The sequence below is a fragment of the Castor canadensis genome, chromosome 17 (assembly GCF_047511655.1).
Source record: "Castor canadensis chromosome 17, mCasCan1.hap1v2, whole genome shotgun sequence".
Taxonomy (NCBI): domain Eukaryota; kingdom Metazoa; phylum Chordata; class Mammalia; order Rodentia; family Castoridae; genus Castor; species Castor canadensis.
Window position 1 is genome coordinate 11,466,304 of NC_133402.1, and position 24,215 is coordinate 11,490,518.

General features: G+C 39.0%; 1 protein-coding gene across 8 annotated transcripts in view; it reads left to right on the plus strand.

The window, feature by feature from the left end:
* Mrtfb (myocardin related transcription factor B) overlaps positions 1-24,215 on the plus strand; it is a 184,786-nt gene that overhangs the window by 23,998 nt on the left and 136,573 nt on the right. The window contains exon 1 of one of the 8 annotated variants that reach the window (XM_074059999.1): positions 4,881-4,898. The exons of the other annotated variants lie outside the window; for them this stretch is intronic. The gene's annotated coding sequence lies outside the window, so the exon portion shown is untranslated. Of the gene's footprint in view, positions 1-4,880; positions 4,899-24,215 lie in introns of those variants that run through there. 8 annotated transcript variants of the gene reach the window in all.

The window sequence follows — 24,215 nt, forward strand, 5'->3', positions numbered from 1 at the left end:
ATTTGAAAGAATCTTTATTGATGGCTTTGTTACCTTCAGTTCTGTAGCAGGGGAGAGATGAAGGAAAGAGATTACTTATTTAATATGAAATCTTCATAGGATCTTTTGGTTGTTTAGCTGTCCATGAAGTAGAGAAGAATGGCTGATGTCAATTACCTATACTGTGATAATAGCTATAAATGAGTATTTGTGGTAAAAGAACAGTTGGGAGCAGTGAGAATTCTTATGGTGGGGATGTACATTGAGCATTGTGCCAGGCCCTTTGTTTGCATTACCTCATTTTGTTCTCACAACTACTAATCAAAGGGCTTAGTAAGATTGTGAAATTTGTCCTTGGGCATGTAGCTAGTAGGTTAAAACAACAAAACCATGACTTGAATTCATATCTTTTTGGCTCCAAGGTCTGTACTGTCTTTTATACTGGGACAGAGAAGGGTGCCTATGGAATGCTAGAAAGTTGTTAGTTTCCATTTTTGTAGATAACTGAAATGTTGAACAGAATGACAATGAAGCTATTTTATTACCACCACCATCAGCGTTCTCACCATTCTCTTTATTTCCAGTGTTCTTCAACATCAACTGATGAAGTCTACGAGCTTGCCAGGGTGTCTGGCTCATTGTGTTCAATACAACATAGGCTTGTTTAATTTAGCAACGCTCTGAGATGAAAGGTTCATGACTGCCAAGTACAAACAGACCTTCTGCGGGATGTTAATTTGGTTAGAGGAGAGAATGCTTGTTTTTCCTTGCTCCGTGCTAATAAAGAAGCTGGCAGATTTTCTCATGAGTAAAAAGGACTTTGACTTGTTTAAATTTGTGTAATCCAAAGGAAATGAGCAGTCTTGATAAACATTTTTCTTTTTGCAGTCTTTAGTTAATTCCATTCTGTTACCTGCCAGCTAATTGCAAATCACATACTCTTTTGTTCTTTGCTCTTTTTACTTTGGAATTGGTTTTATGGTTGCTTGCTGTAGGGATTTATCAGTAGGAAAATAAATCATTTCCTCATTTGAACAGATTGTGTGTTTTTTTGACAGATTATCCTGTCACAAGCAGAGTGATTCAACCAGGCTGGTAGTAGAGGTATTGCTGTTTGACTTAGGAGAGTCATTTAAAAAGTAACTTTCTTGATACACATAAAGTTCACTTCCTAAAAATATGCAGTTCACTGGATTTTAGTATATTCTCAGAGTGGTGCACTGGTTAGCACTGTCTAATTTGAGAACACTTATCACTCCAGAAAGAAACTTCATACCCCCTTAGCAGTTATTCTCCATTTGCCTCTTTTGATCCTGGCAACCACTAATCTTCTTTATATCCTGATAAATTTACCAATTCTGGGTATGTCCTATAGACGCAGTCATTCAGTATGTCGTACTTTGTGCCTGGCTTCTTTTATTTGGCACGGTTTTGAGGTTCATGTTGTAGCAAGTATCAGAACTCCATTCCTTTTTCCTTTTGTCTGCATAGTATTCTGTTGCGTGGGTATACCACATTTCGTTTACCTATTGTGGATGGACATTTGGGTGGTTTCCACTTTGGGGCTATTTTGAATCATGTTTCTGTGAACATTTATGTACAAGTTTCTGAGCGGGCATATGTTTTCATTTATCTTGAGTATTATAACTAAGAATGCAATTTTATAGGTTATGTGGTAACTTTGTGTTCAGCTTTTTGAAGAACTGCCAGACTGTTTTTCCAGAGTCGTTGTACCATCTTACATTCCCATCAGCAATGTTTGGGGTACCCATTTTGCCATATCCTTGCCAACACTTTTCCATGTTAATTTCCCCCCCATGTTAGCCATCCTAATAATGAAGTTGTATCTCATTGGGTTTTGATTTTCATTTTCCTGATGACTAGTGATATTGAACATCTTCATGTGCTTGTTGGTTGGCCACTGTATATCTTCCTTAGACAAATACCTATTCAAATTCTTTGTCCATTTTAAAAATTGGGCTGTCTTTTTATTATTGAGTTACAGTAGTTCCTTATATATTCTGGACATATACACATCCTTACCACATATATGAATTATAATTTTTTTCTTCCATTGTGTGGATTGTCTTTTTACTTTCTGGACGTTTTTGACACAGTTTTTAGTTTTGTTTTTTTCTGGTACTGGGGTTTGAACTCATGACCTTATGCTTGCCAAGCAGGCATTCTACCTCTTGAACCCCAGCCCTTTTAGTTATTTTTTGGATAGGCCCTCAAGTTTTTGCCCAGCGTTGGCCTCCTTCTGCATATACCCTGTCCATGTAGCTGGGATTACAGACATGAGCCACTGTACCTGGCATTTTTCCCCCCTCTCTCCCTTTCTCTCTGTGTAGTCCAGGCTGGTCTGGAACTTACTGTCTTGCCCAGGCTGGCCTTATCTTGTGATGTTCCTTCCTCAGAACTCCTGAGTGCTAGGATTACAGGTGTCCATCACCATGTTCAGCTGCAAATAGTTTTTAATTTTGATGAAGTCCAATTTGCCATTTTTTTGGTGGTTTGTGATGTTTTCTTTCTGAAGTTTTCTGTAAGTTAAAAAAAAACATACCTTATTTCTCAGCATCTCCCATTCAAAAAGTTTTTACAAAATTAAATGGGCAGTTGGTTAGCTATACAGTGGGTTTAGAGATAATAAAATCTCTTATACTCAGGTATTTTCATCTCATTCATTGTTAGAAGACCAGGTTTCCTAACCTGACACTCAGTATACTTTTTTTTAATCAGAAAGATGTCTGTTAGTGTTCTTTTAAGCTCCGAATGCATTTGTCATTCTGTAAACATAGGTGTCTAGTGTGTACTGAGCACTTGGATGGGCTTGGAGATCCAGGTGCATGTGGAGTGTGGTCCTTTCTGTCCTTAAGGAACAAGGGGTCCACATGCCAGGCCAACAGCTTCCACAAAGGGTGGTGGAGTGCACAGGGGAGGAGGGCTCTCTCCTTTGCCTGGGGGAGAATGCCTCAGGAAAGCTCAGTCAACAAAGCTGGGTGGGTGATAGGGACCTTTTATTAACAGTCTGTGATTCTCTCTCCTGGTCATTTGCTGCTGTGTGTGTCACATATGCTGGTGCTAGATATCTATACCATCCATTCGTAGACTTACTAATAGAGTAAAACATAGAGATGTGATAACTTTGATGTCTAGAAGTGAGCATAAAGAAAGCCACTTTTCTTTAATTTCTTCAGGTTTTTAGTAAAGAAAACATCCTACTTATTTAATCAGCTCCATCATGGTGGATGTGTGTGTCTGAACCCAAGCCCAAGCAGTTCTCTGTAGTCATAGTATAAAATGTGAGGCAACGGGTAGTAGTTGTCTAGCTAGACAGAAAAATTGATTATAGAAAGTTAGGTGTCCGGTTTTGGAATTTAGATTTTGTTCTTAGTAATGGAGAGCTATTGAAGAGTCCAGTAGAAAAGACAGGGTGATATGGTTACTGTACTTCAGACACTGGATGTGAGGGCTAGACACAGGAGACCCTCTGGGCTGTTAACACTACTGCAGATAGGAGCTGAATTAGGGCGCTGGTGGCAGAGGTGGAAAAGGCAAAGTATGGAAATGTTTGGCGGTCCTAGTCAGGATGCTTGACTGTAAGGTGACAGAAACCACACTCAGGAAGCTTAATTGGAAGATTGCTGGAGAAGGTTGCAAAGGGAATTCTTTGCTATAGAAATCCTGACCGACTCCAGGCACCTTAGGGATTACACATAACAGTCATGACTGCAGGGTAGGGCCATCCTCACACTCTGTAACAAGGAGGAAAGCGCCTCTCTTCCCAGCTGGAGTTTTTAAAATCCCAAGAACACTCTGACCTCAGGTTTTGTGCCCCCCCCCCCCCAACCCCAGGCAAAGGTCTTTGCTGGAAGCTCCCTGCTATCACTGAGAGTTCCCTGAAGTAGGAAGAGTTGTCCAGCAGAGCCATCTGTGCATGTCCACTCTGGGAATTCAAGCTGAACTGGGCACTTGTTAACAGCTGAAGGGGTAAGGGAGAAGTCCAGAATGCTTCCAAGTTCCTGGCTTTTGTAGTCCATGATGACACCATTTCTATCCAAGAGCAAGCTTCAGGGGTGAGCAGGCCACAGTGCAGAAGGAAGCTGAGCTCAGTTTTACACCAGTTCAGTCAAGGATGTAACTTTTTTTGGGGTGGGGTTGGCACCGGGGTCTCACACTTGGTAGATAGGCACTCTTACCACTTGAGCCACTCTGCCAATCTTTTTTTTTTTTTTTTTTTTTGTGATTTCTATTTGAGATCGGGTCTTGAGAACTATTTGCCCAGGCTGGCTTCAAATAACAAACCTCCTGATCTCTGTCTCCTGAGTAGCTTAGATTACAGGCATGAGCCACTGGTACTGGGCAAAGGACATGATTTTTTTGTTGCATATTTTTGTGCTTATTTGGTTGACTTGGCTTCCTTCGTTATTAGAAGCCCCTCAAGGACAGGGACTATCTATTTTCTTTGCTGTGACTCTCCATAGGTATTCAGTTGGTATCTGTGAATGAATGCATACCAGTGTTGATGTGCATTAGGCAGTTGGTTGAATCACTTGGCTTTCAGATGTGGGCAGGAAATACAGATTTAGGAGTTTTTGGTGTACCTAGCTGACACGCCTTGTGAGGTCTTTCTGGCTAAGGGACATTTTCAAAGTTCAGGTATTACACACCTATAGTTTCTATGACCAAGTAATGAAATTGTGCCGATTTCTTTTTTCCTTTTGTATTTTTTCTTTTTGCACTGCAGGTAGTGTCAATAATTATCTGTTGACAGTCATGACAGTGAGTTTTTACAAATAATTTTTGTAAGATTAGACTTATGATAGATAGGGAAATGAAGGTGATACAAAGAAACTCTTTCCTTTTCAGAATATCTGACTCATAGGATGAAACCTTGGCTATGATTTCAGATCTCTCCGGTAAGCTCTCTCAAGAGATGTTTATAAAACACTTGGAACAATACAGATTGTACTAAGAAAATGTGCTTTGATCAACTGTAGAGATACAAAGCGGGCAATGTAATAAATTAAGTCCTATTTGTGAATGGGAGGACTGGAAGTTCACCTTAAAGTAAGAATTCAGTTCACGTCAAGATTTTGTAGTCAAGAATTTTATGTTCTGAATAGTAGATGTTAACACTTCCATCTTTTATATAAAAATAAAATGAAATCTGACTCCTGATTCCTATCTCTTAATAACTGTTGGGACATTAATCTAGAAATGGCATTTGACTTTGGTTTTTTACCCTTTAATTTTGAGGTGAGCATGCTTCCGACCGTGTCATCCCCCATGTTCAAGAAAAACAAAACAATAGTAGATTGTATGTGCTATAACTTTTATTATTTAAAGTTTAGAAAAGCACAATTGTGTTTATATAAAGTAGTGATATTATGTTCCCACTTGGGAGAGGTGGATTGTTAGCCTTTTTAAATTTTAAGGCACATGTACAATTGTATTGCTTTTGTAGGCTAAACAGTCTTTATCATATGACCCTGCCATATGACATGATATTACAGTAAGTTGTATGTTTGGACATGCTTTAGCAAATGTGGACACTTGGTTGCAGAACCTCCTGCGATGCCAAAACCCAGGGATACTCAGGTGCCTTATATAAAATGACATGATTTTTCATATAACTTATGCACATCCTCCCATATCAGAGTACTTATACCTAATGTAGTATAAATAGTTGTTATACCATACCCATCAGGAATAAAGACCAAAAAAGCATACATATCCAGAACAAAAGCAGTACTTATTTTCGTATATTTTCTATTTGCATTTGGTTGAATACATGGATGCAGAGCTCCTGGATATGGAAGGCCAGTTGTATTTTTAATATTTTAGTTTATTGCCCAAAACCCTTTTATTCCCTTATAGTGTAGATGTGAGTCATTTTTATTTATTTTTATAGAAGAACTTTCATTAAATTTTGCTTCAAATGAAGGCAAGTCTTTTAGCAAGTTGTCATTCAGTGGAACATTTCTAAGAAGTCAAGTTACATAATCTCAGCTTTTTAAAATTATTGTAAAATATATTGCTATAAGTAATTATTTAAAAATAGCTCAGATCATTTTCATTTGAGTTATAGATCAATGCTTATTCTTTCAGATCAAGTTTGAACAAATATCAAGTAGATTAAGGTTTTGTGTATTCTTTTACCAAAGCTATTCAAAGGCTGGGAAAGAGTATATTTCAGGTTTTTTTGGTAATACTGGGGCTCGAATTCAGGACCTCACCTTTCCGAGGCAGATACTCTGTCATTTGAGCCGTTGCACCAGCCCTATTTCAGATCTTCATGAGATCAAAATCATGAGTTTGAATCCTGAGCATAGGTTAGTTAAGTAATTACATGGAAAATTTCTGTGTCAAAATTCCAGACAAATTATATTGCTTTAAAAATCAGTTTTCAAGCTGAAATTAAAGGTTATTGAATTCTAAAGGTACCCTTATCAGCTCTTGCAAAAAGTAGTTAAAATGAATCTGATACAATTTATTCTGTTTTTGGAAATGATTTTATTCTTTAAGAAACGGTCAGTTTTGAAAGGACTGGGAGTGAGGCTCAAGTGTTAGAGGCTCTGCCTGGCAAGTGTGAAGCTCTGAGTTCAAACCCCAGGACCACCACCACCAAAAAAAAAAAAAAACAAAACAAAACAAAAGTGGTCAGTTTTGTTCTTTACTAATTAATTCTTCAAACGTACTGTCATTCAGTGTACAAACATTCACAGCCTAGATGTCAGAGAGAGAATGTAGCTTTTACATAGAAGGTGCTAAAGGTGGGGTCCAGTGAAAGAGACCTGAATCCTTCCTAGAGTTGGCCTCTGGGCTTGTCAGAGCCACTCCTGATACACCACTTAAAAACAGAGTCACTTCCACTTACACAGTATTTCCATTCATTTAACTTTTAGATTTTTCAGTGACTGATAAGTATAATTAGAAAAGGAGCATTAAATAATGGGGTAGAAAACCCAAATGTTTTATCTCTACTTAGATTTAGTTTAATTAAGGGAAAAGTTTAAATATGAAAGTATAAAACAGTTGAAACTCTCTTCTGTTTAAGTGTATGAAAAAGGGTAAAAGACTGATAAGTGATTCTATATGACTAAATAAATAATGTAAACGGATGTTTCTAATGTGCCTTACACATAGTTTCTGCAGTGTGAGTAGCTGGCAGATGTTGTTAATGCTGCCTATCGAACAGTCTTTCTTCATGGGCAAAGAAAATGCAGAAGCTGTTCAGCTAGTTCTTGCTTCTGTGTTACTGAATTGCAGTTTTGTTTTGTACCTCAAAGATAGCAAAATAGTATACAGAAATTCAAAAATGGTGAGAGTTGTGTGGTTTATCAACTCCTTTTCTGCATGTGTCATCCAAGAATTCTCACTATATAGCAGATAAAATAGGGGGTTTGATGAGAGGGCAGTGAAAGTCTGAGCTGGCTGCACTCCACAGAAACGTCCCTCAAAAACACTACTCCATGCTGTCATTAATGAAATATAATCTTTTTTGGAGCGGTGAAGGATAAATTACTCATTTATGTGTCTTACAACTTTACACTCTACTTATTTAATAAACACTGATACCATTTAAAATCAGAATAGTTTTAAATATCCAAAGCCACTTTAAATGTGGTCAGGAGTAGTGACAGTCCCCATAGATCTTACCGTCTTACCAAAGAGCCCTTGCCTGACTCTGCAAGGTTATGGTAATGAAGGTCGGCAGCGCATAGAAGATAAATCATTGTATGCACCTAGCCCTGCCACTATATTATTTCTCTTCCATGCTAAGGCTGACAGATTATAATGTGAATTAGAGAATAATAAACCCACTGAGAATTATTAAACCCAAGGTGCTCATAGTGAGATGAATCTACATTCTCAGGCAGGTGTGGTCCCCTTTGGGGCCTGGCTTGTGAAAGTCCCTGCTAAATGGTTCAAGGTATCCTCTGTGCTGAGTAAAGGGAAGGAGCTCTGTGACCTTGGACAAAGTTACCTAAACTCAGGAACACTTTCCTTGTCTGCAAAATGCTCCATGGATTGTAGCATTGTTGTGAGGTGGGTGGAGCTGCTGCATATGTAGTGTTTAGCATAGTGCCAAGCACATTGTAAATTGCCAGTAGATCTTAGGCTATGAACAGTATTTTCCTCAAAGTAGAATGTAATGGCTGACAGGAATTGACAGTGAAGGTCATGAAGAACCACAAATTGGTTCTGAGCTTGAGTGGAACTCAAACCACAGCAGGTATTTTTTCACCACCATAATTCAAGCCAGTATGGGAGATGACATTGTTAAGTCCATCACATTAACTGTCAGCTGTTGAATGTCTCTGCTGTTTGGATTTTTTTTTTTACCCTTTTACTTAAAACAGAATCATTTTTATTTTTAAAAATCTTTAAAACAAAAATTAAACAATTACTGAAGACTGTGATTTGTTTTTTATCTCTTGTTTGGTGGCTGTTGCTTTTCTACAGAAATGAGCATATTTGTAAACTGTTCCTAGAACCTGTGGTCTGGAATGCCATGGTTACTGAGCACTTAGAGGATTAGCAGTGTTTAGTATGGATATGACTTTGGGTAAGATGTGTTCAGAACATGTAAGAAGGACTCATCCTGTCAGTCAAAATTTCACTAAAAGCTTATTGTTTAGTAAAATTGTTCCTTTGAGAACACAAAACATGACAGTTTGGAAGCAACTTGAAAAAATGTAGAAGAGGAACACCTACTGACAAGGGAGCACATGTCATCAACAGTTATCTCTAAGTCATTTTTATTGAGTTTTGTGTCCATTGCATGAGTTCATTGCATTCTTTCAGAGAAAAACCCTAAAAGAGAAGTATCACTGCAAAGGAAAAAAGATAGCAAAAGGGTTTCAATTGGGGATGCTCTTGATAACCTGTAAAATACCTTATTATATACTATGGCAGGGATGTGTACCTTTTGGATGTTATTTGTGGTGAGTAAATTGCATAAGATGTAATTTCCATACTTGGTCTAGTTAGCATACATTTATCTCTAAAATCAAAATATAAAGTTCATAGTATTATCTTTGATACCAACCTTTAGGGAGGAATTTACTTAAAACTTACTAGTTGTTATTATTTTAAAAAATCCTCTTGGATCTGTCTACTCAAGCTTACAACATCCTTTCATATTTCCAAGCCAGAAGGAGCTGTTGGAGCTGACAGACTCCTCTCCTCTTGCTATATGTGGAAGTAATTGTTAATCTTTGTGTTGAGTTCACTTTGGCTTCAAGAGCTTCTCAATCTGAAATTCTGAGCTGCCAGGATACAATTGTTTAGTCATCTTATCACTGGCTTTTATTGTTTTAACTGAATTAGAAGAGTCACTGTTCTGGTCTGTCTGCAGTCTCTTTCCATTGCTGATCTTTTACTGTGTAGTGACGGAAATCTTACGGATTATTCTGAGAGAAGATGCGGAGCAGCTTTGTACTTTGGTACTGGCCATTCTGTGTGAAAGCCAGCCGACAGCAATAGTAGGCACAGAGTGCATGTGCCTACTGAATTGATGAGTTGCTTTAGAGCAGCTTGAGGTGCTAATATTTTCAATATTAAGTGACTAAGCATCCAGTGGTGGTAGTTTGGCTAAACATTCAGGCTTCATTTGAAGCCAATAAACAGACCACTGTGCAATCCAGGGAGACCAGTTTGTTCACTTTTCCATCCAATAGTAATTTACTTTTACAGTTGTGTTTATGTAGAGTAAAGGTCAAAGGGAAAGATGTATTTGAAGCTGTCACATTAGTTGCTTTGCTGTAGTGAAAGATTTTCAGTATGCTAATGAAAAAGAGACAATTTAAAATGGGTATTGTAAAATTCATGCAGCTCTTTTAAAGACAGCTTTATTGAGGTATAATTGACAGAGTAAACTGCACATTTAAAGTGTACAGTTTAATTAGTTCTGACACATGTTCACACCCATGAAACCATCATCACAATAAGGAGAATGAACATATCCACCACCTCCCTGTATTTCTTTGTACTGCTTTATAAGACTGCCCCTGTGGTCCTCTGCCCCTGTCTCCAGGCAACTGCTGATCCACTTTCTGTCACTAGAGATGAGTTTGCCTGTTCCAGGGTTTTATATAAGTGGAACTGTATCCTATGTACTCTTGTTTATTTGACCTTTTTCATTCACCATAATTTTTTTTTTCAGTTAAATTGGTTGGTGTTTATTGCGTCCTCTGACTTAGGTTTCCACACTCTCCCAATTGTTTGAACTTTTTTTTTTTTAATTGTTGTACTGGGTGGGGGTACACTGTAGTATTTACAAACGTTCTTACAGTATATCAAATATATTACAGTTGAATTCACCCCTCCATCATTCTCCTTTATCCCTCCTCCCCGTATTCCTATAATAGTTTCAGCAGGTCTCATTTTTACATTTACATTCATGTGTACACAGTATTTGCACCATATTCACCCTTCCACACCCCTTCTCTACCTCCTCCCCCCTCCCACTGGTATCAGCCCCCCCATCCCCCCCGCAGGACCTGTTCTGCCCTCCAATTTTATAAAAGAAAGAAAAAATGGTATTTTTGTTTTAGATAGATATATAGGGAGTTTCCTTATAACATTTCCATGTATATATGTAACCTGTGTAGGAAGACGGCATAATGAAAAGCACAGAAACCTTAAATAAAAGGGAGTAGGGGGAAAGGATCAGGGAGAGTGATAGAAGGAGGGGTTAATCTCATTAATGTATTATATATGCATGGTGAAACCCCTTTGGACAATGAATATCCACTTTAGAAATGAAGCACAGGAATGTAAAACAGGTCTTGTTAAGGGGGAGAGCACCAAAGGGAAGTGAGAGGGCTAATGTGGTCCATGTACTTTATATACTTGTATGAAAGTAGAACAGTGAAACCTGTTGAACTCATTTTAGGTGGGGATGGGGGGAGAGGGAGAATGATGGAAGACATGAATCTAACCAACGTACATTGTAAGCACATATGGAAAAGTCACACTAAAACCCTTGTACAACTGATACGTGCTAATAAAAATCTTTTTTTTTCTTTTTAATAAAAGAGTATGACAGACAAGTAACCTGGACTGGAAGTAAGATTAAAAGGAAGTTGTTAGCAAATCTTTTGAAAAAATTAAAATGAAGACTTCTTTTAATTAAAAAAAAAATCAGTTGTCCATATACCTGGGTCTATTTTGGTCTCTGTTTTGTGCCATTGGTCTATTTCTTGGTCTTTATATCAGTGCTACACTATCTTAAATACTGTAGCTTTATAATAACTATTAAAATCTGGTAGTGTTCATCTTCCAGCTTTTTTGTAACTTTTTGTTTTGTTTTGTGATACTGGGGTTTGAACTCAGGGCCTCACATATGCTAAGCAGGTGCTCTACCACTTGAGCCATGCCTCCAGCCCTTTTTGTTTTAGTTATATTTTAGCTCTTTCATCTTTTTGCACAGGGTAGGACTCAGACCTTAATCCTCCTACCTCTGCCTCCCAAATAGCTGTGATTACAGGCATGTGTCATCATGCCTGGCCCCTCAGAGTTATTTAGGTTATTCTGGGTCCTTTACATATCCATTTGAAGTTTAGAACCACCTTGTCAATTTATACAAAACAACCCACTGGAATTTTGACTGAAATATTAAACCTTTAGGTCAATTTGGAGAGAATTGACTTACCAACATTGAATCATCCATGGACATGATAATTCTCTCTATTTATTCAGATTTTCTTTAGTTTCTCTCAGTAGTCTTTTTTTTTTTTTGTAAATAATGGATTTTTATTAAGCTTCCTTGTACAACCCCCTTCTCTCAGCAGTCTTTTAAAGTGTAGAACTCACACATCTTTTCAGGTTTGTCCTAAATAGTTCATGTTTTCATTGTTATTATAAATAGTATTTAAATTTTTTCAATTTGAAATTATTCATTGTTAGTATAGAAATGCATTTCAGTTTTGTACATAGATCTTGTACCCTGCAACTTTGCTTTATTCACTTATTAGTAACTTTTTTGTAGATTTCATTGGATTTTCTGCATAAATAATCACAGTTTTGAAAATAAAGACAGTTTGATTCCTTCCTTCCTAACTTGAATGCCTGTTACTTACTTGTCTTTCTTGCCTTATTGAGCTGAGCACAATGTGTGGTTTAATGTTGGATAGAATGGTAGACAGCCTCATCTTGTTCCTTACTTTAAAGGCAAACCATTTGCCTTTCATTATCAAGTGTGATGTTGGTATCTGTTGGCTTTCTGTGGACTCTTTGTCAGGTTGAGAATGTTCTTTTCCATTCCTACTATGCTAAGTTTTTTTTTTTTAAACTAAGATGTTGAATTTTGGATCTTCTTAGATATTTTTCTGCATCTATTGAGATAATCATACGGTTTTTATTTTTTTAGTTTGTTAATATGATGAATTATGTTGTGTTTTAATTGCCAAACCAGCCTTGCATTCTTAGCATGAACCCCATTTTGTCATGACATGCTATCCTTTTTATATATTCTTTGATTTACTTTGTTAAAATTTTGTTTAGGATGTTTGCAACTAAGTGCGTGTTTGCAACTAAGTTCATAGCCTCTTTTACAATGTCTTTGTCGGGTTTCCATCATCAGGTTAATATTGGCTATTGGGAAGTGTTTCTTCCTGTTCATTTTTCTGAAAGAATCTAGATAGACTTGTTATTTTTTCCTCCAACATTTGTTAGAACTTACCAATGAAACTATCTGCATCCAGAATTTTCTTTGAGGGAAACTTTTTAAACTACAAGTTAAATTTAAAAGCTAAATCTAACAGTATTCAGTTCAGATTATCTGTTTCTTCTTGAATGAATATGGCAGTATATTTTTAGGAACTTGTCTTCATTGGCATAAAGTTTTCATAATCCCTTATTCTTCTATTCATATCATGGAATCTGTGGTGATGTCACCTTTCTCATTCCCTGATATTGATAGATTTGTGTCTTCAATCTTTTTTCCTGATCATCTCAACTGGAGGATTATCAATTTTGTTTAACTTCTCAGAGAATTAGCTTAGTTATTTATTTGTTTGTTTATTTATTTTTTGGTGTTGAGGATTGAACCCAGGGCCTTGCACATGCCAAGCAGGTACTCTTCACTAAGCTACATCCTTAGCCCAAGAACCAGCTTCTAATTAATTAATTTTTCTCCATGTTTTTCTGTATTCTCATTCACTGATTTTTCTGCTTGTTCTTCATTACTTTCTTTTCCCCACTTTGTGTGTGTATATGTATAATTCTCATCATCTTTTTTCTTTTACTAAATTTTTCTAACTTTAAAGTAGGTTCTTTAAAGTCTGGACTTAAACTGTTTCTTCCCTATGTCATAGAAAGATATAGAGGCTCAAAGATGTCAAGGTTCATCTCCTGCATCCTTTTTCTTCCAGTGTGATGAGCACTGTGATAGAGGCAAGTGAGGGTCATGGGGAAGCCATAGAGCATAGAGCATTTCTCTGAGGAAGGCGGGGAGGGCCTCTTTAGAGAAGCCAACGTCTGAGGTGCCTGACTTTCTATGGAGAAATCTGTGAGACCAAACCCAAAGTGTTAGGTGTTGCTGCTTAGTTTAGTTTAGTTTTGTATTGCTGGGCCTTGTGTATGCTAGGAAAGCATTCTACCACTGAGCTACATTTCCAGCCCTAAAGTCAGTCAGTCTCTCCTTCTTTCCTTCCCTCCCTCCCTTTCTTCCTTCCTTCTTTCCTTCTCTTTCTATCCTTTTTTTTTTTTTTTTTTTTTTTTGGCTGTACTGGGTTTGAACTCAGGGCCTCATGCTTGCTAGGCAGGCACTCTACCACTTGAGCCATGCCCCCTTCTGTTCTCTGATTTTTGTAACACATGCCTTGAAATTTGCATAATATTTGCATACCATGTTGCACTGTTCTCCCTGTCGTGACAGGTACATTGTCATGTGAAATTTTCTTTGTAGGGGCTTCCCTAACTTTAGTTTTGAGGTTCAAGAATACCAGTAAGATGAAAAATGTTGAGTGCTGTAGAGTCTTGGAGCAAAGACCATTGGAGTATCATCTCCTCCCTTCCAGAGTGTCTTCTCCTCTCTCCTGTCCTCCCTGTCCTTTCCTTAGGACTTAGCTCAAGCATTTATGTGCTCTTGCTGTCCTTGCCCAGTCTGCTGCACCCACCTTCTCCCACAACTCTGTTTTCTTTGATAGTATTCACACATTATATTGTGGTTGTCTGTTTTCTCGTTTGTCTGCCTCACAAATCATAGAATCAGAGAATAGGTCTTACTCATATCATATCTAGCACCCAGCAGAACTCCTGATTAAAGGTGTTGAGGAAGCATTACATTCAATGTATTAAGTTGAGAAGATGATAAAAATACATTATCCAATCAGAGGTATTTCTCTTTCCATATTCTAGCCTCTTCCAGATTGATTTGTTTGTTTTGGGCTAAGGAAACATTTGAGGTTCTTCCTTAGTGCTGTTGGAACCCTTTGTGGCATTAGTTAATGCTTTAGATCTAAGACTTCTGTGGAATCCTGGAATACACTGTGGATTTCCATTTCCACTGCTGAAATCAGGAGAAATGATACACACCTGTGTTACACATATGCCCAGTCCAGCAAAGCTGCAATAAATTAGATGTTGAAATAGATATCAAAATGACTAAAGTTAAGAGAGAAGCAATTTTAAAGCGGCAACCTGTCCCCGCTTCTTTTGTTTTTGTTGTAGAACAGCTAGAGATTTTAGGCTCTGCTGCAGGCTGTCAGATCACTATGTAATGATCTTGAGGAAGAAGCTCTGTCTGGTCCTGGCTGGTATTGGCTGACATTAAGGACAAATAAGTGTAATCTTAATCTAAGTGACAGGTGACCATTTCTTTTCCTTTGTACCTGAATGTAAAAGCATGTAGAAGACAAATAATAAATGTATTTTGACATGGTATCTATTAGAGAGTGTTTAGGTGTGAGACCCCAAACTGAAGTCTAGCTGAAAAGACTGAACACTGTGCTTGTTCAGCTGTGAAGGACTTATAAAGGCCTCGTTATTCAAATGTCTGCACCTTCTTTCCCTTCTCACCATTTCTTGGTTTCTGATAGGGACATCAGAGAGCAACATGACATTTCCTTATACCTGTTTCCTCATTGATTCCCACAATTCATGTTCATCAGCTGCTGCTCCACTGCAGTGGAAGTGCCAGTGAGTGAACTTGGTGAGGGAAGCTCCTGAAAAAGACTAGTGTCTGCGTGTATTGTACTGAGACAGGATAACTTATGGGAATCTGTTGGTCCATTCATCTGGCTGAACTTAAATGTATTAAGTGCCACTTACCCCCCTTTTGGGGGGCTCTAGGGCTTGAACTCAGGGCCTGTGCTTACTAGTCAAGCACTCTACCACTTGAGCCATGTCTCCAAGTCTCTTGCCTCCCTAGTTGAAGACTTCATTGTCCATATTGTTGGGCTTTCACCTCGTAAACCAAAAGCATCTCATTTGTCCTAAAGAATCAGAAACAAAACCAATTGTTTTTGCTTATATACTATTATTTCTAGTAATAAACTTTGAGAAAGACAGGTTTTTAAAATACTTGCTTTGAGAACCATTGTAAGTTTCAGATGGGACCATTCCCTTTAGGATTTAAGTAGCCCAGGGACTGGGGTACCTCAGTCTTTGTTCACTGGGTGAGCATCTTGTATGCTGTATGGCTTTCCCAGTGAATGTAGTTGGTCACATCTCTGTTTTATTAGCCTGTCACGCTGAGGAAATTGTAGCTAGCATGGTCAGCCCACACATGAACCAGGACAGAAACCTTATATGAAGTCAGGTGCTCAGGATGCTTTCAGCTGTCTTACTGGTCTGATAATCAGGGGCTGGATGGAGGAAAGAGACCGTCTGTTTTTTAAAAAACATGAACTGATGTCCAGTGATTGAAAATTTGTCATGGAAGTTAGCAAATGCTTAGATAGCAGTTTAAGAATGAAAAATTAGCTAGGTGTTGTAGAACATGCCTGTATTCCCAGCACTCAGGAGGCTGATCTACATAGTTAGAACCTATCTCCAACAAGCAAGCAAACAAACAGTGGACTAGAGATATGGCTCAGGTGATAGAGTGCTTGCCTAGCAAGTGCAAGGCCATGAGTTCAAACCCCAGCATCCCCCCCACCCTCCCCAAAGAAAAAAAAAACTAAAAGTAAAAAATTGAACCCATTTTTCCTTTCCTTTGTGTTAAAATGAGTGGTACAGGCCTTGGGAAGTTGTCTCATACTACCCCCCACCACCTTGCTTAATTTATGCTGTGTTTTTAACTAGTTCACAGAACTCTTTCCTCTCATCTTTGTCTTAATAGAATTGCTGATGACGTCTTTCACAAAAGGTCAGTTGTCAGAAAGAAATGGTATTTACTTTAGAAGTAAAATTTATATCTTCTGGTCTGTCGGGATCTGAACTGTAGCTATGGCCCAATTTAATGTATTATTCTCATTGATACTTCAGATTTGTGAATTAATGAGTGCTGTCCTTTTGTTAATAAAAGTTTAGTTATGTTTGAAAATATAAATTTTATTATTAGTAAAGTTACAGTGTTCTTAGGTAGTTAGAGAAAGTTGAATGCTGTCATTCTGTCTCTTCACACTAAGAACAAAAGCAAATGATTGTGAAACATTTCAGTGGGCTGAACCTTAAGGTAGAGCTTGCCTTCCCTAGTATTATAAGGAGTACTTTGCCTAGTTGCTATGGAAACAAATTTAAATTATTAAAACTTATGATGTAGATCTTGATTGTGATCTGTGAAAAATAGTTGATATAAACTGAGACTCTTAATACTACTCCAACAACTACTTCAAAGACAGATATTTACTGTGCACTTGCTGGGCCATTGGTATGGTGCAGGCAACCTGGGTACATGGGTATAAAGGGAATGTTCTCAGCCTCAAGAGCTCAGATTCCCTGGGGGATAGCAAACAGACATGAGGACTAGGTAGGATAGTAGATCTAATGGCGGTGTGTGCCACCTGCATGAGGAGTGTCACAGAAGAGAGTCAGGGAACACTACAGGTGACTTGAAGGCTGTGGAGCAATTTGCCAGACAGGGAGGTTGAGTGAAGATGGTATTTCCACAAAGAAAACCGCCTGGGTATGGGCTAAGAGGTGAAGAGTTAACTTAAATCAACTTTTTAAATCACTATGTTTCTTTTTAGCCATACTGCTAGGAAGTATTTGGGAGGATCTTAAATTTTTTAATTTATAGACTGTTGGAATGCAAACTCTGGGTCAGCTTGCCAGGCAGTCGGTCATTTGGCTGTGTAACTATAAGTTACTTAACCTCTCCAAACCTCAGGGGGTTGCTCTGCAGAGTAAATGAGAGACTGTCTGTAAAAGGCATGGGCATGTTTACTTGTTAAGCTCAAAGTAAACATGAATTGCATTTTAGCAGCAACAAAATTATTGCTCATTCTTACTTTCTGTTAATTTTGATTGCTTTTATATGATCGAGGGTACTATGTTTTTAAAACATCTCCCTTGCTTGCCATCTTCTAAATCTTGTTTATGGTAACCTGTTGAGTACCTATCATGTGCTCTGCACTGGGCTAGGAGTCTGTGGAGATGTGTACATAGCTCCTATTCTTGTTCGGCTTGTAACTGTTGAGAATGAAAATGAAAAGATATGAAACAGAGTAAAATTGAATGTAAAATTGTATTCGGTGGCCATGTGTTCAAATATTCAGCGTATTAATTAATTAAAGTAGTACAGTTGCTCATGTGGCCCTACATTTACTGTTTATAGAGTTGGGGTTTTTTTGGCAGTACTAGGGTTTTGAACTCAGGGCTTTACACTTGCTAGGCAGGCACTCCACTACTTGAGCCACTCTGCCAGCTCTTTTTTTGTGTGTTGAGTATTTTTGAGGTAGCATCTTGAGAACTATTTGTCTAGTCTGGCTTTGAACCATGATTTTTGTGATCTATTCCTCCTAGGTAGCTAGGATTATAGTCATAAACCACCAGTGCCTAGCCCATTTACTGTTTTTTAAGGAGGCCTAGGCATAGTTTACCAGAGAGAGCAGAGCACAGAGATGGCAATTTGAGAGATTCAGGGGAAAAGGCAAAAAAACTTTCATGTGTAGTGGGTCTGTAGCCATAGAGGGAAGCAGTCATACCTTTTGGGGCTGCCACCTATAGTCTCTCTTCCATCATGTGAGCCATTGAAATTCCCTCAGTTTTCAGGGCCACAGAGAAGGTAACCACATGTCTGCATTTCCTGTCAGAGCAAAAGGTAACCCTTCCTGATAGTTTTTGATTATATCTGTGTGGTGAGCACAGTTGGGGCAGGAGTGAGAACCCATGAGAACACAAATTTTATATTGGCCTCCAACAAATAGTTCAAGAACCCATACTGATTGTGCTCAGACTAGGGATAGATACACAGGTGAGAAAATGATCTTTTCCACCTTGGTGGTCAGAAAGAACGGTGAAGATAAACAGGGATGCGCAGTACATATGGATAGCAGCTGCTAGAGAGGAAAGTACAGAGGGGCAAGGGACCAGGTGTATGGTATACCTGGGAATGGGCCCTTTAAACATTGTTGGGAATGCTAAAGGCATGCTTTCCTTTGGTTTAACACGGCCCCGTTGTCTTCTCTAAGTGTCTGATCTCAGAGAAGGATAGGAAACCCTGAGCGCTTGTTCCATTTACTGGCTACCACTACTTTCTGATCCTACCACTGCCTCCCCTCCAGGAACCCCATGTGTCCATGGACTCAGGCCACAGTAGCATACTCTGGTTCTCCTGGGGCTAGAACTTGTAGTGACTTGTGCTCTGTCTACCTGGCCTTCATCTTTTGGCCAGCTTCTCAGAGCTCTAAATTTGAAACAACTGCTGGACCTAATGTTAGACGCTGTGAAGGAGTAAGACTGGGCTGGGTTAAAAAACATCCAGGAGACTTTGAATTATTGATAGTTTTGCTGTCTGTATTGCTCTTCCCTAAATAAAACAAGCTTTTGGAGTGCTCTACCACATGTGAATCTTGCATACTTGAATAAGATGAAATGTAGCTCTCAGGAAAGAAAACCATGAGAACTCAAAGTTGAGTTTCATCATAAGCTTAAATTCATTTAATAGCCCTTGATAGAGTATTTCCAAATGCGTAATAGTAACATACTGGACTGTGCAGGGAGAGAATTTAGAGCTGTGGACAACATAATGTCTTTCTGACTGTGTACACATTAGCTGTGAGACAGGCCATGGAAGCTGAATGCTGGGGAACTTGGCCATTTCATACAATTTGAGAGGGACATTTAAGTTTTGTACCCCAAGGAGGTTACTTCTCTTGCCAACTCAGAGTCAAGATTTTGAATGTACTTTATGTTTATTTTTAATGAGATTTTTCTTCAGAAATAATCAAATATTATTAAAGTCTGAAAGTTTTGTTTAGTTATGAATTTGGCATGTGAATATGTTTATATTTTGATCAAAACAGTTTCATGCCAATTACAGAAAGTCTTCCAACACAACCTTCCCCATCTTTTGTCCTACCAAGTATAGGAGCTTGGTGTTTGGACTTTTAAAGCTAAAACATTAATGTCTCTCATTTTCTAGAAGAAAACGTAAGCCCTTACATAGTAATCTGAAAATTTTATAATTCATTTGAAGCTTTGTACCACATTTCTCTTTTATTTTATTAGTATATTTCTATTCCTGGCTTCATTTAAATATCAAAATTATTAGAATTGTTCTTTAAAGGATTTGAAGCTTAACTGTCCAAAGGCTCACATTTCATTTCATCATTGTTTCTTAGCAATCCCTATAAAAATACAATATTTTTCATACAGGAAGCTGAAAAAGCAGCCTGTTCCAAAGGAAACAGTTGTGTAGTTCCTTCCTTTCTAAACTTTAAGCAAATGCTTTTCCTCATCCTTAAGTTCAAGGGCTTAGTTTACGTGTGTGAAAATAAACTGAACAACACCTGCCTCTTAGTCATACAGAGAATATCTTAAATCTGCTGAGCAAATAGATATACTTAATTTCTAAGTTTTTGAGACATTTAAGCATGTGGTAAAAAATCAAAATTCAAGATAAATAGTATGAGGAAATAAGTTAAGAAGAAAATATAAACCAAAGGGTCGTTTGGTATCTGAATTGGGTAGGTTTTAATTTCAGTATTATCACTATGGGGGCTGGTACTTTGAAAATCTGTCCTTCAAAATACAGAATTGTCAATTTCTCAAAGCATGATTTGGCATGTTTTTATAGTTTTTTATTTCTTTTTAATTTTTTTGTTTCAGCTGGATTAACAAGAGGAGAACAAATTAATGCTAAATAATTACTAAGCAGTTTGATTATAAAATTCAGCAGTATCTGTTGACCAGACTCAACCAGCTATTAGCTCAAGTAGTTCAGGAGAGTCCACTCTTGGCTGTTTTGCCAGGGTCCATAGTTCCTATACAAGTCCTCATTGAGATTGCCAGCTTGTCCATTTTTACATGGTGTAAATAATCATGCTTGTTTCTACAAGAATAGTGAAAGCTATGTTTGTGTAAACATCTGTCAAGACTCTAAATCCACTAGGAAATGATCTAGAAACTCCTGTTTTACTAATGAATGTTGTCTTGGGAAAGAAATGTAAGTTCTGTTAGAAATTAAGACTCTTTTTTGTTGTTAGCAGATAAGAGGACAGTGTGAGGGATACCAAATCACATTCCAGGCTATGCCTCATCTTTTCCCTCCATAGTTCAATGTTTTCATCACAAATAAGCCAAACAGCAGGTTAAATTCTGTGACTAAGAATAGTAGGGGAAGAAGAAAACAATAAGGGTCAGTGTGATTTTTCCCTTTAATCTCAAAATCATTTTAATGATCCTTAGAGGGCTGTGTCTTATGCTACTGCTTTGAGATATGGACCTACTAGAAACTTCAAAAGAGCATCTGTAGAAGTAGCAGAGGTTGAGCAGTGCCTTTTGTTAAAGGGCAGGGCAAGCTTATTAGGAAGATCCTGGGTGGACAAGTAGAAAATGGAGTGAGTTCCAGAAGATGCCACAGTGGAAGGAGCTCTGAAGGCAGTTAGGAGACATTGTCTAGTCCCCATTCTGTCAGCAGCTAGGTCTGTGATGTGGAACAAATCACTTCATTTCTTGGGGCCTGTGCTTTATTTGTTATCCAGGGAAGCTGAAACCCATGGCCTCTGAGGTCCTGATGTCTTCCAGCCTCAAAAGTGCTGTAACTCCAAGAACTTTGCCTGTGCAGCACCATGCATGCCTTCATCGTGTACAGAACAGGTTGAAACTCATATGGTGTGTGCTGCCAGTCACCAGGCTCAGTCCATTTTCCCTTTGGGCAGTGTCTATTGTCTATCTCTCTCTTCCTTCTCACTATCCCACATATGATCAGATGCTCATTTGTCAGGATAACTACCTCAGCCACTGGCCTTCTACCCTTTACTGTTTGCAGCCCATCCTCTCCCCTCTCAGTGTGAATCCTGTCCCTTCCCATCCCATTTATCCCATCTCAGAGTATGAGATGGGCTCTCACTTAAACCCTATGTTCATTGTGAGCGTTTTCCTTGCTCAGGAATTGTCACACTGCTTTGTGTGGGTCTTGAGATCCTCTGTAACTGCTCCCATCCTATCTATCTAACTTTACTTACTGTCACCTTCATATACCCTCCAGGGTAACAAGACCCTGTTTTCAAAAGCATTCCATGTTTTTACTTCTGTAACTTACTCATTCTTTCACCTAAAATGCCTTTTTCTCCTCAGTCTATAAATTAAATCACGAGGCAAAAGTAGGATTACTGAAAATTATGGGGAGTTCTGCAGATGGGGAATGGGGATGGTAGAGGAAGAAGTAATGTTACCTTAGAGAGAAGGAAAGAACATCTGGGAGTTAGAAGGGAAGGACAGGCAGATGTGTTAACCATACAGGATTTTGAATCAGAGAGAAAGGAAGTTTTAAGAAGCTCACTCACCCAAAGTGGCCTTTACCGTCAACAGAATAGAAGCCAAGTTCATTTGCTCAGAATGATAAGTTATGGTGTTAGGAGGATGAAGAAAGAGGAACTCCCCCCACTTGCTGTGGGGGATCTGGGCGCCATCAACATGAGGTGGATGAAAGATTTATTGAGAAGCTCCTAAGAGTCCAGTTGGAGTTAACTGACATGGAATTTGTGATGGGTTTTCTCAGCACTGCTTGTTTGTAAGGATTTCAATGGTGGGATGCAGAGTTGGGCATTGGTATTGCTGAAGTGGCTGCTTCCCCTCCATTGCCATCAGGTTCTAGAATGGGTAAGGAGATGAGTGGGAGAGGGCTGCTTAACTTAGAGGAGGGAGGTGCCGAGGTCTCAGTTAGTTTCTGCTTTTGTTCATTATCACTCTGTACTTCCTCCCTTTTCTCAGTCCACTAGCACTACTGTCCTGTCTCCCACTCACTTGATGACTCTGCTTCCACACTTTGACCCATCAGGAGAGAATATCCACAAACTTCTGTTGCTACACACCCTGATCCCCAGATGTGTGCATGTGTTCTTAGCTGTCCCTGGCTCCTGTTCTCCATCAACCCTGCAGACTGAGGATGGGGATGGAGGAGGGGACAGGTAGTTACCTTAGAAGGAAAGAACATTTGGGAGCTAGGGGGGAAGACGGGTAGATGGAAACTAGGTGGACAATATTTTTGGTTCCATCTAAAGCACTTCCTCTGTATGGCTGCTGCTCTTATCTCTTTAAGGGCATAGCTCCATCAACTTTGTCTTTCACCCTGCCAGGTTTTCCCTGGTAGGAAAACCTGTTCGGGAGTAGATGTGTTTTAGAGTGTGGCTTCATCAGTGTTGAGGTTCTGCAAAGTTAAGTGCAGAGAAGCGATGAAGTTAAATGAGTGACATCAAGTAGGAGAGACCACAGCAGGGAATGGGGGAGAATAGTAAGATGGTGGGACCTGTGACCTCGAGACCCCATGAGAGTTAAAGGGTTGTTGAATTTAGAAGTTTAGAGTAGAGGAGCTGGAGGGCTAGGGTATAGCCACAGTCTCATGCAGGTGCATGAGATTGATGTGATGAATGCTACACTTGCTTAGGGGCTGGTTGAGGGCTTAGTAGCTGAGAGAGGGTGAAGGCTGGTGGAGAACAGCTGCAGTGACAGGGAAAAGGCCATGGTTGGTTGGCAGGAGATTCAAAGCTGAGGATGTTAGGGAAGAGGGAGATAATGGTCTGGAAACATGAAGAACTGAGTCTAGGGTTGTGAGAGAAAATTTGCCACCTCTTGGAAGGGCTACAGGATGTGTCCAACGTGAGCACTAGGTCTTCTGCCTCTGCTGTAATTCCACTGCTCCAGTCTGTTCTTAACTCTTCAGCCAGCCTGGTCGCTTTGCAATCTGAGTCTAATGTCTTCATTCATCTCACTCAGAGGCCTGTGGGGTCAGCCCCTTGCTATCTCTTTCACTGCCTCCGTTCCTGGCTTCTTGGTGTGCCTGGAATGCACCAGGAGTCTCCTGGTCTTTGCCTGGAATTCTCTTTGTCCTGATGTCTGCAGAGCTTTCTTGCAGCTCTGCAGAAGCACACTCTTGGACAGAAGGAGGCCTGTCTGAAATGACACTCATTTGCCAAGTGCTCACAGCCCCCTTTCTGGCCTAATTTTTCTTATTTCATATATTGGTATAATATGTTATATTAATATTAGTGTATTATTTAATTTCACCTATATATTATTGGTATATTCTGTGAGGACAGAGGTTTCTGTCTGGGTTATTTTATCTTTATTTTTTTAATACTACATTCTCCTGTGCACTTAGAACAGAACCTGGCAAATCACAGATGTTTATAAATACTAGTTAAATGTAGAATGAGCAACAACAGAATGAATGAAGAAAGGAATAGATGGATAAACAAACAGAGCAGGGGGCATAAAGTAGAAAAGTATTTCAGAATTCAGGATCTAGGGGGTGAGGGACATGGTACCCCGGGAGGCTGGAGTGCAGAGAATGGGAAAGTTCCTGTTGTTGAGGAAGTTAAGCTGCTGGGACATTGGGTAATTAAAAGGAATTCCCACTCCCCCAGCATGATGGCAAGGAGATTACAGAGAGAAAAACTACCAGTCAGGCCCAGAGTCACTGAGTAATTTGGGAGGGTTATGATTGGCCACTAGATGACTCTGACAAGAACTGAGGCCCATAAAGAAACTTAAAGTAACAGTTGTGAGGTGTTTTCCTCCCCTTAAATCAGGCTTGCCTCCCCAGCCCCCACATTCTCCCAAGTACATTTAGTTCATTGTGAGATCTTTGGTTTAGTAGGTGTCTTTATTTTTTTAAA